We start from the raw sequence: 12,338 nt of genomic DNA, 5'->3' as shown, positions 1-12,338 counted from the left end.
TACACCACAGCTCATGAGAATGCTGGATCCTTAACCCACTAAGTAAGGCCAGAGATCAAACCCACAACCTCATGGTTCCTAGTTGGATTTGTTTCTGCTGCACCACAATGGAAACTCCAGGATGCAGGTCCTAATCCTGGTTTTGTTGTCAAGTGAATTTACACAGAGTTAATCTAATTTTACGTATACCTTTTCTTCCAAAATGCGGGGAAGGGGTTGTATTTTCCCAGAGAAAGTGGCCCCCAGGACACTAGTTGAGTGATCTTGGAAAGGAAGAGCCCAAGATGGTGGCTTTGTTCACTGTACTTACTATGTCAGCAGCCCTGTGCACACAGGGAATATTTCAATCCTTTTCCAACTACATGGTCCCCTCTCCATCATACTGGTCATGTCCCTGCTCCCTGGACCATAAGCATCCTCACCCCTGCTTAGGGATATGTAGATTCTAGTCTTAACAGAAGTTGCTTGGAATAATAGTGGCACCTCTTAAGCTGCAGGCTTTGGGTACCAGGAAATTAATATTTGTAAGTCCAAACTCTTATAAGTGAGATTACTTGGAATAAACTATTTGGAATGGAGTGAAGGGAGAGAGGGCTGGTTCATGTAGCAGTGCAAAGTGAGGAGGAGAAGAAAGGGAATCTGTGTGAATGCACAAAAAATCATCTGCCTTAATACCACCTTGCTTCTGGAGAGCACATTCCTGCTATCAAAGCATTTGAAGGGAGTTCCCACTGTGGCTCAGTGAGTTAAGCATCTGAGGTTGTCTCTGTGAGGATGTGGGTTCAATCCAAGGCCTGGCTCAGTGGGTTAAGGATCTGGTATTACTGCAAGCTGCACATAGGTCGAGATGTGGCTCAGATCCAGTTTGGCTGTGGCTGTGGTGTAGCCAGCAGCCACAGCTCTGGTTTGTCCCCCAGCCTGGGAAATTCCATATGCTGCAGTGATAAAAAGAAAAATGTCAAAGCATTTATTGCAAATGAACTTTTTTCTTTTTTACATTTGTACCTCTCAAAGTTCCCTGAAGTCTCAGTAGGGTAAGGATCCAGCATTGTCTCTGCTGTGGCATGGGTTCAATCCCTAGCCTGAAACCTTCTGTATGCTGCAGGCATAAACAAAAACAAATAAATAAGTAAAAATATAATAAAATCCGTGTGTCGGGCAGAACTGCCTGACAGCAGGGAAATCTGGAAGGAGTCCAGGTCACACTGACAGGACCTGAGCTAGAACAGATTTGTCCCTAAATCACCAGTTAAGTCTGAGAAGGCTCTTACCTTCTCTGAGACTCAGTTTCCCTACTGATCAAACAAAAACTAAATGCAAACAAGGGCCTGAATTATCTGATTACGGAGTCCCTTCAACTCTGAATGTTGATGATCCTTTTTGGCATAACACTGGGTTGTGTAACTGATGACAATTGGGATTTTGTGACACCAAGAAGAAAATCAGACCTAATGCTGGAGAGGAAAAAGTGCTGGCTGAGAACTAGTCACAGATCCACTGCTTACTCCTCAGCTGTGTGACTTGGACAAAGAAGATGAATGTCGCTGAGCCTCAGTTTCCTAATCAGGAAATGAGGACAATAGGACTTGCCTTGTAGGGTTCAATGAGATAGTGAATCTGACTGTACTTTTAAACTCTAGTGACCTATAAAGATGTGAGTATTTATTATTGTTATCAGGCTTATCACCATGCCAAAAAAATCCATTAGCCTTCCAAGAATTACCTGACAAGGGAAATAAATGAATTCAGCAGCCCTTACCATTTGGCCAGTATAAATCTTAATCAAGGAATAAAGACAATTTATAAATCAGGGGACAAAAGAATTTAGCTTTGTCCCTACTATACAACACGTGTGGAGTAGACAAGTACCCTCCCCTCACCCCTGTGAGCCACGTCCAGAGGCTCAGACTGTGATGGTTTTCTCCACTGCAAGGGTAACAGATTAATGTCTTTATACAAACTTTTCAAAGACCAACAAAGTCACCATTTTATTTCTTTTTTATGGCTGCACTTGCAGCATATGGAAGGTCCCCACCAAGGGGTTGAATCTGAGCTGCCATCTAAGCCACAGCCACAGCAATGCCAGATCTGAGCTGCATCTGCGACCTACACTGTAGTTCACAGCAATGCTGGATCCTTAACTCATTGATCAAGGCCAGGGATCAAATCTGCATCCTCATGGATGTGAGTAGTCAGGTTCTTAACCTGCTGAGTCACAGCAGGAACTCCAAAATCACCATTTTGATTCAAAATAATTATACCATCATGCTGAGAAAGGCAATACCTGTTATTCCAAACTTCCTAAAATGATGCTTCCAGCACAACATTGTGACTGGAAATGAGGAGGCCTGTGCCATCGATCAGAAGCACCTTGCTTAATCCAAAAAGCTGACTCTCTACTGCCTTCCCCACACATCTGGAGCCAAGTGTTAAGAATTGTGCTGACAGACCAGTACAAGAGAAGCCTCTACTCCCAGGTGGTTTTGCACTCCCCTTTTTGGAATTGCTATGCAATACATAGTTACCTACAAAGGTGGAAATATGCTTACCTAAATAGGCCTAAGCCTTTTTTTCCCCCCTAGGATGACAAAGAAACAGAAGACCCTCATCTTGGGCAATAGTGAGGAAGCTCATTGGTTTCCTTTGTTCTCTGATGTTTTTGAGCTTATCTGTCTTTTAGGCACTGGGTGGGTACCTTGGTTCATAGGTTTCAGCAAGTAAGTTTTAAGATGCAAATGAAATAAAATTTTAGTTTCTATAACTTAAGGAAATAATAGCTTGCTTGGACTGCATGTAAGAGGAAAAAGTAAATTTATTTTTAAAAACCTAAATTCTTTGTATAAATTTTGACTGTAAAAAATACCTTGGAAATAAAAGCAAAGATATCAAGTCCTTTAAGGGTTAACACATAAATTACCCATCCTTCATAATTTCCATAAGGAGGAGCAAATTTGATGTTTGATAAATGTATGTCAAATCAAATTATCTTAAAAGTGTCATAAAGAAGACAGACACTAAATCAGAACAAGAGTTCACATAGCATTATTATAAAAGCTCCATCCTCCAAATCAATAATGGTGTTAAGAGAAAGTGAAACCCCTTCTAATGATATTGATGAAATATAAATTCTATGCCTATTGGCAGTTCAGGGCTAGAATTATTTCCTGATTCACAGTTTTTCCTATTTCAGCCTTGTCAATCATGAGAGATATGTCATGAACAATTTGGCATTGCAATTAAACTCAGTGACTTCTTTTAAACTCTAAAAGTATATCCAAAGAGTAAACACAAACAAGCAAAATATATACACACACATATAGATACACACACCTACATATAAAGTTGTTTCAACCAACAGACTTAGAGATAATTAGTAGAAGTAAATGAATATTTTGTCATGACCAATAAATTTAGGAATAATTGCTAGAAATAAACATATACCTTATCAATCAATCATTACTTGCCACAGTTCTTTCTTTCCTTAAATGAATCATGTCTAACACAGAACTTGATAAGGTGTAATTGATTTATTCCTCTAACACATGCATCTTCCATATCATTAGACACAGTTTGGGGCCAATATATTTCCTGCACATTTTATTGAGGAACATAAGTGCTGAGTTGGCAGTGCACTAATAAATAGCCCCAATGTTATCTGAGTTGCTCTCTTGCATTGACAAAAATGGTGATAAATCAGATGATAATTGAGACAGAGAAGGAGGATGATTATTTGTAATGTCCAGATGCATTTCTCCCCTGCCCCAGCCCTGACCTCACACACAGGCTCCTCCATCAGGCTGCAGGATCAGCTTTGAAGCAGAGTGCATCCCAAGGTACCAGCCAGTCTGGCACCCAGCCCTGTACCCCAGTGGCCACATGCCCATCATGTGAGTGGCTTCCATGTGGTAGAGTGGGGGTGGGGGAGCACTTTACCTTCCTGCACACACATGGGCTTATCACTTGGGACTCAGCCGAGGGTTCATTTCAGGTGTTTCATACACAATCTCATTGTAGAACCCTTCAGCATGAATCTGTCTTGGCAGTGCAACTGAGTGACAGAGCTTTCAAAGAAAACCCCTCCGCTGGGCATCCTGAAGCCATTCTTGGGAATGCCTGGGTCAGTGCACACCTGAAGGTCATCGAACCCTACATGGACAGAGAGAAGAAAAAGTGCCTCTGAGTGTTCTCCTCAGATGCCAAGGGTCTTCCAGTATCCACGGCAGACATTGTCCACTTTCTAACTCTGTGGGCCACTCAACTACACCAACAAAAGAGCCAAGGTCATAAACATCCCAGTGCACTCAGTTGCTCTGCTTTTTTTGCCCTTTGCTTAGTCAAGGGCCCATAAGTGATTGAAGTTCCATGGCCCCATCAGTCCTTCAAGGAAATCCTAGGAGTAGGGAGATGGGGAAAGTAAATGACAAAAGGTACAAAACAGGAAACGTCATGGCCAAAATAGAAAGTGCAGAAGGGATCCAAGGAAGGTGAAATACTAGGAAAGGGGGAGATGGGTAAGATGCCAAGGATAGAACCAACTTTGCAGAAGAAGGTACTGGGGGATGGCATGAGTGATGGCTGGGCTGGGAGACAGCAGGAGTGTCTTGGGAGCAACAGGTGGCTGAGAGCACTCTAAGGCATGCGAGGGAGGAGGTATGCTGCCCACTGCCCTCACCCCCAGCTGCCAGGCCTGGTCCATGTTCCTCCTCCTCTGAGGGGCCTTCCTTGAGCCTGCCCTCCCCCACCCAACTCCTTTCTCCACCACTGAAACACAAACGCAGCCCTATATGGATGACCAGTAGGCACATGAAAAAATGCTCAACATCACTAATTATTAGAGAATTGCCAATCAAAACTACAATGAGGTACCACATCACACCAATCAGAATGGCCATCATTAATAAGTTAAGAAATAACAAATGCTGGAGAGGGTGTGGAAAGATGGGAACCCTCTTGCATTGTTGGTGGGAGTGTAAATTGGTACAACCACTATGGAAAACAGTATGGAGGTACCTCAGAAAATTAAATATAGAACTACCATATGACCCAGCAATCCTACTCCTCAGCACATTTCCAGATAAAACTTTCATTCAAAAAGACACATGCACCCCTATGTTCATTGTGGCACTATTCACAATAGCCAAGACGTGGAAACAACCTAAATGTCCATTGACAGGTGAGTGGATAATGATATGGTACATATACACAATGGAATACTACTCAGCCATAAAAAAGAACAGAATATTGCCATTTGCACAACATGGATGCAACTAGAGATTCTCATATTCAGTGAAGTAAGATAGAAAGAGAAAGACAAACACCATATGTTATCACTTACATGCAGAATCTAAAATATAGTGTACACAGACACACGCATACACACACACAGATATAAAATAAAATATAACACAAATGGACCTATCTACAAAACAGAAACAGACTCACAGGCACAGAGAACAGACTTGTGGTTGCCAAGGGGGAGGAGGAGGGAGTGTGAGGGACTGGGAGTTTGGGGTTAGTAGAGGCAAACTATTAAATTTAGGATGGACAATCAATGAGGTCCTGCTGTACAGAACAGGGAACTTATCCAGTGTCTTGGGATAGAACATGATGGGTGATAATATGAGACAAAGAATGTATGGGTCAAAGAATGACTGGGTCACTTTACTGTACAGCAGAAACTGGCACAACATTGTAAACCAACTATACTTAAAAAAAATCATTTGGAGAATGGCCACCTCTCATTCTGGGTTATGAGCCCCTCAGGACTGGTGCTCAGACTTTTTTACTTTTGTACCCACAGAATCTATCACAATCCTGCACAGAATGTGCTCCCTCGGTGTCTGATGAGTGAACAAAGAGAGTTGGCAAAGGGAGTGGGAGACCTACTGGGGTGACCCTCAAGGGCCAGCTAAGTGTGGAGCCCAGCGTGGAGCCATGGAGCAGGATGGTAGGGACCACGAGGTCAATGGAATGCAGCTTGTGGGATTCAGTGGAGGTGGGCCCTGAGCTTGGCTTGGAGATCCATGTCTGGCTGAGATGTGGTGGACTTGAGAGCACAGGGCTGCCAGAGACAGTAAAGAGGGCACTAGAGTATGAGACATCCTGGTCCAATTTTTTTTTTTTTTTTACCACATCTGCAGCATAAGGAAGTTCCTGGGCCAGGATTGAAACCATGCCACAGGTGCAGCCTGAGCCACAGCAGTGACAATGCCAGATCCCTAACCTGCTGTGCCACTAGGGAACTCTAAGGTGATCTTGAAGCAAAGAGGATGTCGAGAGCTGACAGGGGAGGCCAAGGATAAGGAGGGGGTCCACTGTGGGCACAAGGCTCCAATGTACCATGCGAGGCAAAGGATGGAGGCATTCCAGAGAACCTTAAGCCCCTGCACACCATCAAGTCCTCTACTCCACTTTCTTACAAATCAACCAACAAGGAGTTCCCATCATGCCTCAGGGGTTAACTAGCCTGACTAATATCCATGAGGACATGGGTTCGATCCCTTGCCTCACTCAGTGGGTTAAGGATCCCACATTGCTATGACTGTGGTGTAGGCTGGCGGCTACAGCTTGAATTGGACCCTTAGCCTGGGAACCTCCATATGCTGTGGGTGCAGCTCTAAAAAGACCAATGCCAAAAAAATATATAATCAACCAAGTCCTTACTGAATAAATGCCAAGAACAAACATGCGTGACTCCAACTGGACATGGTTGGTGAGCCCACCCACCCCACCCCCAGTGCAGCTGCTGGTAGCAGGTCAGGACATGGCTGCCTTAGAAAATCTCAGTCCAGACCCAGAGGCAGCATTCCTGGGGCTCATGGCAGATTTACTTGGTTTCCAGGTGATGCCAAGATTCCGGGCTCATGAGACACCTGATCCCCTGTACCACACTGGGCTTGCAAGGCAGTTGATTTCCCACCCCAATGTTCATGGGCTCAGTCACCACTCTCCCCGGCTGACCTCATGACCCCACATTCTGCCAGCACTGCTGCACTGCAAGTCACACACTGCACGTGACACCATGGTGGCAGGAGGTCCAGCAGTTGTAATGTGCTCTGTCCACTGAGGACACCAGGCTACAGACTGGGTGGAAAGCAAAGGTGGGAAGCAGGGAAGTAGACAGTGAACACCTCTGACTCTCCTACACCTTTAAATGGGAGCGGGTCTGCTGTTTTATCAAACAGAATATGCTTTGACAAAGGAGACACTGCCCAGGCCCCCCCTTACCTGCAGTCACCTGCCTGCCACACCATGAGCAGCCCAACAGCACAGAATGCATTCAAGCCCCATGGAGGGTGAAGGATGCCCATCTGGGGGAGGGCAATAAAGCACTGGCAATCTGTTAAGTGATGGCTTCATGTTTGTATTCCAAGGGAAGGTACTGGAGAGTGTCAGCTGCTTTCAAGTTATGAAGGTCAAGGATTTCTTTCCAAATCAGGTCATCTCAGGGCGACCCCTACAAATGTATTTGCATTATGGTATTGAGGTGGAATGAGCAGAAAATGCATTCTGATCCACCCCAGCCTAGACAGGGCATGAGCAGAAACACACAGATCTCTTCAGGCAGTCTGTGGGAGAAAGCTGTCACACATACACCCTATGTCCAACAGAGCCTCTCTGTTCCAACAGCACTGGGCAGGGGACACTGATCAGGCAGTGGGTGGCCACAGAAGGGTAACCAAGGGTAAGAGGAGGGGACAGGGTTCTGGAAGGTGAATCCTCACAGCTGGGCAGACACCAGCCAGGCAGGGGGACGGAAGGCACTGTGGGGAGAGGTTGGGGGCATGGGAGTGGGCTGAGCACCTTTCAGGAAAGAGGTAGCTCTGCCAGGCTGGGGGCAGGTGTGAGCTAAGGGTTTGGAGTCAATGAGGAGGCGGGGTGGGGGTTGTGCCAAATACTGAGAGCTTTGAACAAAGACATGACCAGGGTCAGATGTGTATTTTTGAATGATCTTTCTTGAACCCACACAGACAACTGACAGATATAGACTAAGCAGGAGGCAGGAAGCTCATCATAAGTGCTTCTCAGGCCTCCAGCTGCACCTCAGGAGCACAGGGACACCTTTGTACATGGACAACCACTGGTCCAGGCTCTCTAGCTGAGGTGGGGCCCAGAAGCCCCACATTTTAGAAAGCTCTCCCATTGACTCTGAGGCAGCTGGTCCCACACCTGCCCAAGGACAAGTATCTGAGAATGTGGGATCTCAAGGATGGATGGATAGAGAGACAGCTGGGTGGATGGATAGAGGATAGGTGGGTGGAAGGGTAGGTGGATAGAAGATAAGTGGGTGGGTGAGTGGATGGATGGATAGAGGATGGATGGATGGATGTAGATGGATGGATGGATGGATGAATAAATATGGATGGATGCAGAGAGGATAGGAGGGTGGATGGATGGACAGAGGATCAGTAGATAGGTGGATAAGAGGATAAGTGTGTGAGTGGCTGGATAGATGGAGGATAGGAGGGTGGATGGATAGAGGATAGATGGATGGATAGAGGATAAGAGGGTGGATGGATGGATGGATGGATAGATGGATGGAAAAATGATAGATGGATAGATGGATGGATGGAGAATAGATGGATGGACAGAGGATAAGAGGGTGGATGGATGAACAGATGGACAGAAGATGAATGGCTGAAGGGTGGGTGGGTGGATGAGTAGATGGCGCCACATGCTCTGCTGGGCTCATCAGGCTACCATTCCTACCTCATCCCAACAAAGCTTCACAACTATGGCTCTGATATTCCCAGAAGCTGATGTGCGCCACAGACAAAGAGGGTGTGAACACTCTCCCCCATCACAAACACACTCTCTCCTAATGACCTCTCACCTTCCTCTCTTCTCTCAGCCTCAGTAGACTGTGTTTCTTAGATTTTTATAACCTTCCAATCCATATCCTCAAACACCCAGTCCTCCTCCTCCCTCTCCACTCAGGGAAGCACCCAAGGCAGGTTGATGCTAAGGATTTGGCCAGGACATCTGTTCCTTTCCAACCAGCACACAGGCACCTCTTGGACAGCTGCACCCTGCTCACAGAGGAGCCATGCTGACTGCAGGGGCCCAGGCTCCACCCCTCTTCTTGTTACATCTCTCTGTCCCCAGCCAGAGATGTTCTCTGTCAGAGGAGGACAGACATTCAAGAAAGTGCTGAAGATGCAGCCCTGAATCCATCAGAAAATTGCCTCCAGCTCTCATAAATAAATGATGACAGTGTCATCGAAATGACTATGGGAGAGCAGCAGAATTTCCTGACAAGCCCAAATCTGTACTCCTTCTTTGCTTATTCTTTTCTTTTCTTTTTGTAATTTTTATTTTTTTAAAGTATAACTGATTTTCAGTTCTGCCAATTTCTGCTGTACAGCACAGTGACCCAGTCATATAGATAGATAGATAGATAGATAGATAGATAGATAGATAGATACATAGATACATAGATACATAGATACATAGATAGATAGATAGATAGATGTTCTTATTCTCATAATATCTTCTATCATGTTCATCTCAAGAAACTGGATAAAGATCTCTGTGCTGTACAGTAGGACCTCATTGCTTATCCATTGTAAATGTAATAGTTTGCATCTATCAACCCCCAACTCCTGTCCATCCTACTCTCTCCCTTCCTTTTCAAAAGAGCAACCAACCCTTTCTCTGCTTTCACAACACCATAGCTGGCCGTTGGATCTCTTCCTGTGCCCAGGACAGTACTGATGATCAGGATGCTGCCAGCCATGGAGGCCAGCCCCTGGCTCAGAAGAGAGAAATAATAACAAGCAGTAAAAAGAGAGCAATCAGAAAATGGGATGGTACAAGAAGAAAATATTCTTCCTTTTGGACAACTAATCCCATTGAGCAAGGTAGTAATTTTCTAGGGCCTGCCACGGTCTCAGACTCCACTTTTCAAATCACCCCCTGGTGGATCAGCTCCCAGCACAGGTCCTTTTTCTGTAGGTCTGTTCTCTTAATGTCTTTCTGTAATGTGGATGATCAGCCCCATCAGATAACACATCCATTAAGGAGGTGGGCTGCTTTAGGTGTTAGGGAAGAGGATGGAAAATAATGCGCACTGCCCAAATAAACTTTATTTTCCTTTTTTCTTTTTGGTTATTTCATGTCTTGGTTTATTAACTAGCTATAGGTCACATAGGTGACAGAGGTAGTGACATTCCTTTTAGTATTTTAGTTTTAAAAGTATGATTACCATAACCCAGCTCTGAATACCAACATATCCTTTCCATAGAATTCTGTGTTTTCAGGGTTATTGAAGTAAAACATAACCAGAAGCTATGATTCCGTATTGATTTCCAGATCAGAAAATGCTTTGTCCCTCCAAGTCATTTAACATCAGTATCCGTACATGCATGGTAAAAGCAGCTTGGTTTTGAGTGGTTTTTCTGGCCACACCTGTGGAATCTGGAAGGTCCCTGGCCAAGGATCAAATCCACACCAATGTTATGTGTCACAGCTATGGCAATGCCAGATCATTAACCCACTGTGCCACATGGGAACTTCCAAAGCAGGTTGTTTTGAGGGTTCCTGTTGTGGCTCAATGGGTTAAGAATCTAACTGGTATCCATGATGATGAGAGTTCAATCCCTGGCTTCACTCAGTGGGTTAAAGGATCTGGCATTGCAGCAAGCTGCAGTAGAGATCACAAGATGCTGCTTGGATCCTGCATTGCTGTGGCTGCAGCAATCCCTAGACTGTGAGACTTCCATCTGTCATGGGTGTAGCCCTAAAAAATAGGGGTGGGGGAGGTTGTTTTTGCAAAATGTTTTGTCATAAAATCCAAATAATCATACCAATATTAACTTCCTGGGTTGGGAATGATTACATAAGTTATGATTTGGGGGAGGCTGGGTGAAGATACACAGGATGCCTATTTTTCCAGTCTCCTCTGAAACCATAATTATTTTAAAATTACTTTTTAAAAAACATGCTAGTCATGGAAACAGGGGATAAACATTTCAGTTCAAATTTTAAAATGAAAATCTAAAAGTTCTTAGGAGAGCTTGGGAGTCACCTAACAATTGTGATACTTTAGTAGGGGGGGGAGGGGGAAATAAGCCCAGTGCAAAGGCTTATTTCCATCTAAGGCTCCTCCCTACTTCCGGCAGTGATAAGTGTTACAAGGCATGTTGCTCTGCTCTTCCCAACTCTGAGACCAAGGAGGCTCTGAATTAGCATCAACTCAAAAGGAGCAGGCGAGAGAGAGGCCCTCAATTTTTGAAAACCCACGGAGAGATCACCGTACACAATTTATTTCCATCGCTCTACATTTGAGGCTGATTCTCACCAACCACACAATCCTGGGTTGGCAGGGTTTCATCTAGCGACTTCCAGGGGCGCCAGTGGGTTGGCTTGGCTCAGGGCGAGCTGGTCCTTCTTCTGCTTCTGCAGGACCTGCTCCTCCCACAGTGCCTGCTCCACCTGATCCACGGTGAGTACTACAGGCCTGTACTTCTCATGGAAGAGCCGCTCCTTGGCCTCTGAGTGCAGCTGGTGGGGCCCGACAACACGCAGATGTGCTGGCAGGTGCAGGAACTCGTCATCCTTGATGTCACAGTCGTGCATCCGGATCCCCAGCACCCACCAGTGGCCCAGGAAGCCCACATCCAAGATCAGGTCAGGGAAGTCCGCCCAGTGGGGATGCAGGTAGCAGCAGCGGGTCTGGTAGGGCTGAACTGGGCGTCAAAGGGTGCCTCGTACACCAGTGAGCAGAGGCCCATGTTCACGTGGCACAGGCAGCCGCGACCCCGCAGCCAGAGCAGCCGCCGCACAAATGCTTTGGAGTCCCAGCTGCGTGTGGCAAGCGCCAGCAGCAGGAGAGGCCCTGGCGCAGCCGCAGTGCCTCCTCAAAAGTTGCCCCGCTTGGCGCTAGGTCGCCGCAGGCTGCCGCACCGCCCAGCAGCCCCACGTACAGGGCTTCCTGCCTGGGCCATGCTCCTGCGCTGCCGCTGCCTCGTCCCTTCAGGCCTCTGCATAGTCTTGGAGCAGCACACAGGTCCTGGCTCCCAACAGTGCCCACACGCCAGGCTTTCTGGCCTCAGCGTCACCCGCCTCCCCAGGGCTTTGGGACAAAAACCTCTTCAGTGCAGCCGCCGCCATCCTCTTCCAGCTTGGAGTCCTGCTCAAATACTCTTATCCTAGGAACCAGAGTCCTGAGGTGCTGATTGCTGTCTTTCTTTTTGCTTTTTAGGCCATACCTGGAGCATATGGAAGTTCCCAGGCCAAGGGCTGAATCACAGCTGCAGCTGCCAGCCCACACCACGGCCAGGGCATGGCCATGGTTCTGAGCCACCGACCCTATAGCTTGTGGCAACGCTAGATTGTTA

General features: G+C 46.2%; 2 pseudogenes; both read right to left on the bottom strand.

Annotated features, from left to right (window-relative positions):
* Positions 1-9,736, bottom strand: part of LOC146398880 (sushi domain-containing protein 4-like) — a 60,198-nt pseudogene extending 50,462 nt beyond the window's left edge.
* A 1,514-nt stretch (positions 9,737-11,250) lies between these two features.
* LOC146398879 (mitochondrial import inner membrane translocase subunit Tim29 pseudogene) lies at positions 11,251-12,111 on the bottom strand (annotated as a pseudogene).
* Positions 12,112-12,338: the final 227 nt, after the last annotated feature.

The sequence above is a fragment of the Sus scrofa genome, chromosome 10 (assembly GCF_054392235.1).
Source record: "Sus scrofa isolate SSC_HxYL_T2T_F1_AM1 chromosome 10, Sscrofa_HxYL_maternal_Yorkshire_Landrace_v2.0, whole genome shotgun sequence".
In the NCBI taxonomy this organism is placed as follows: domain Eukaryota; kingdom Metazoa; phylum Chordata; class Mammalia; order Artiodactyla; family Suidae; genus Sus; species Sus scrofa.
The sequence above is the reverse complement of the archived record's forward strand: the minus strand, read 5'-3'. Positions and strand labels throughout refer to the sequence as shown.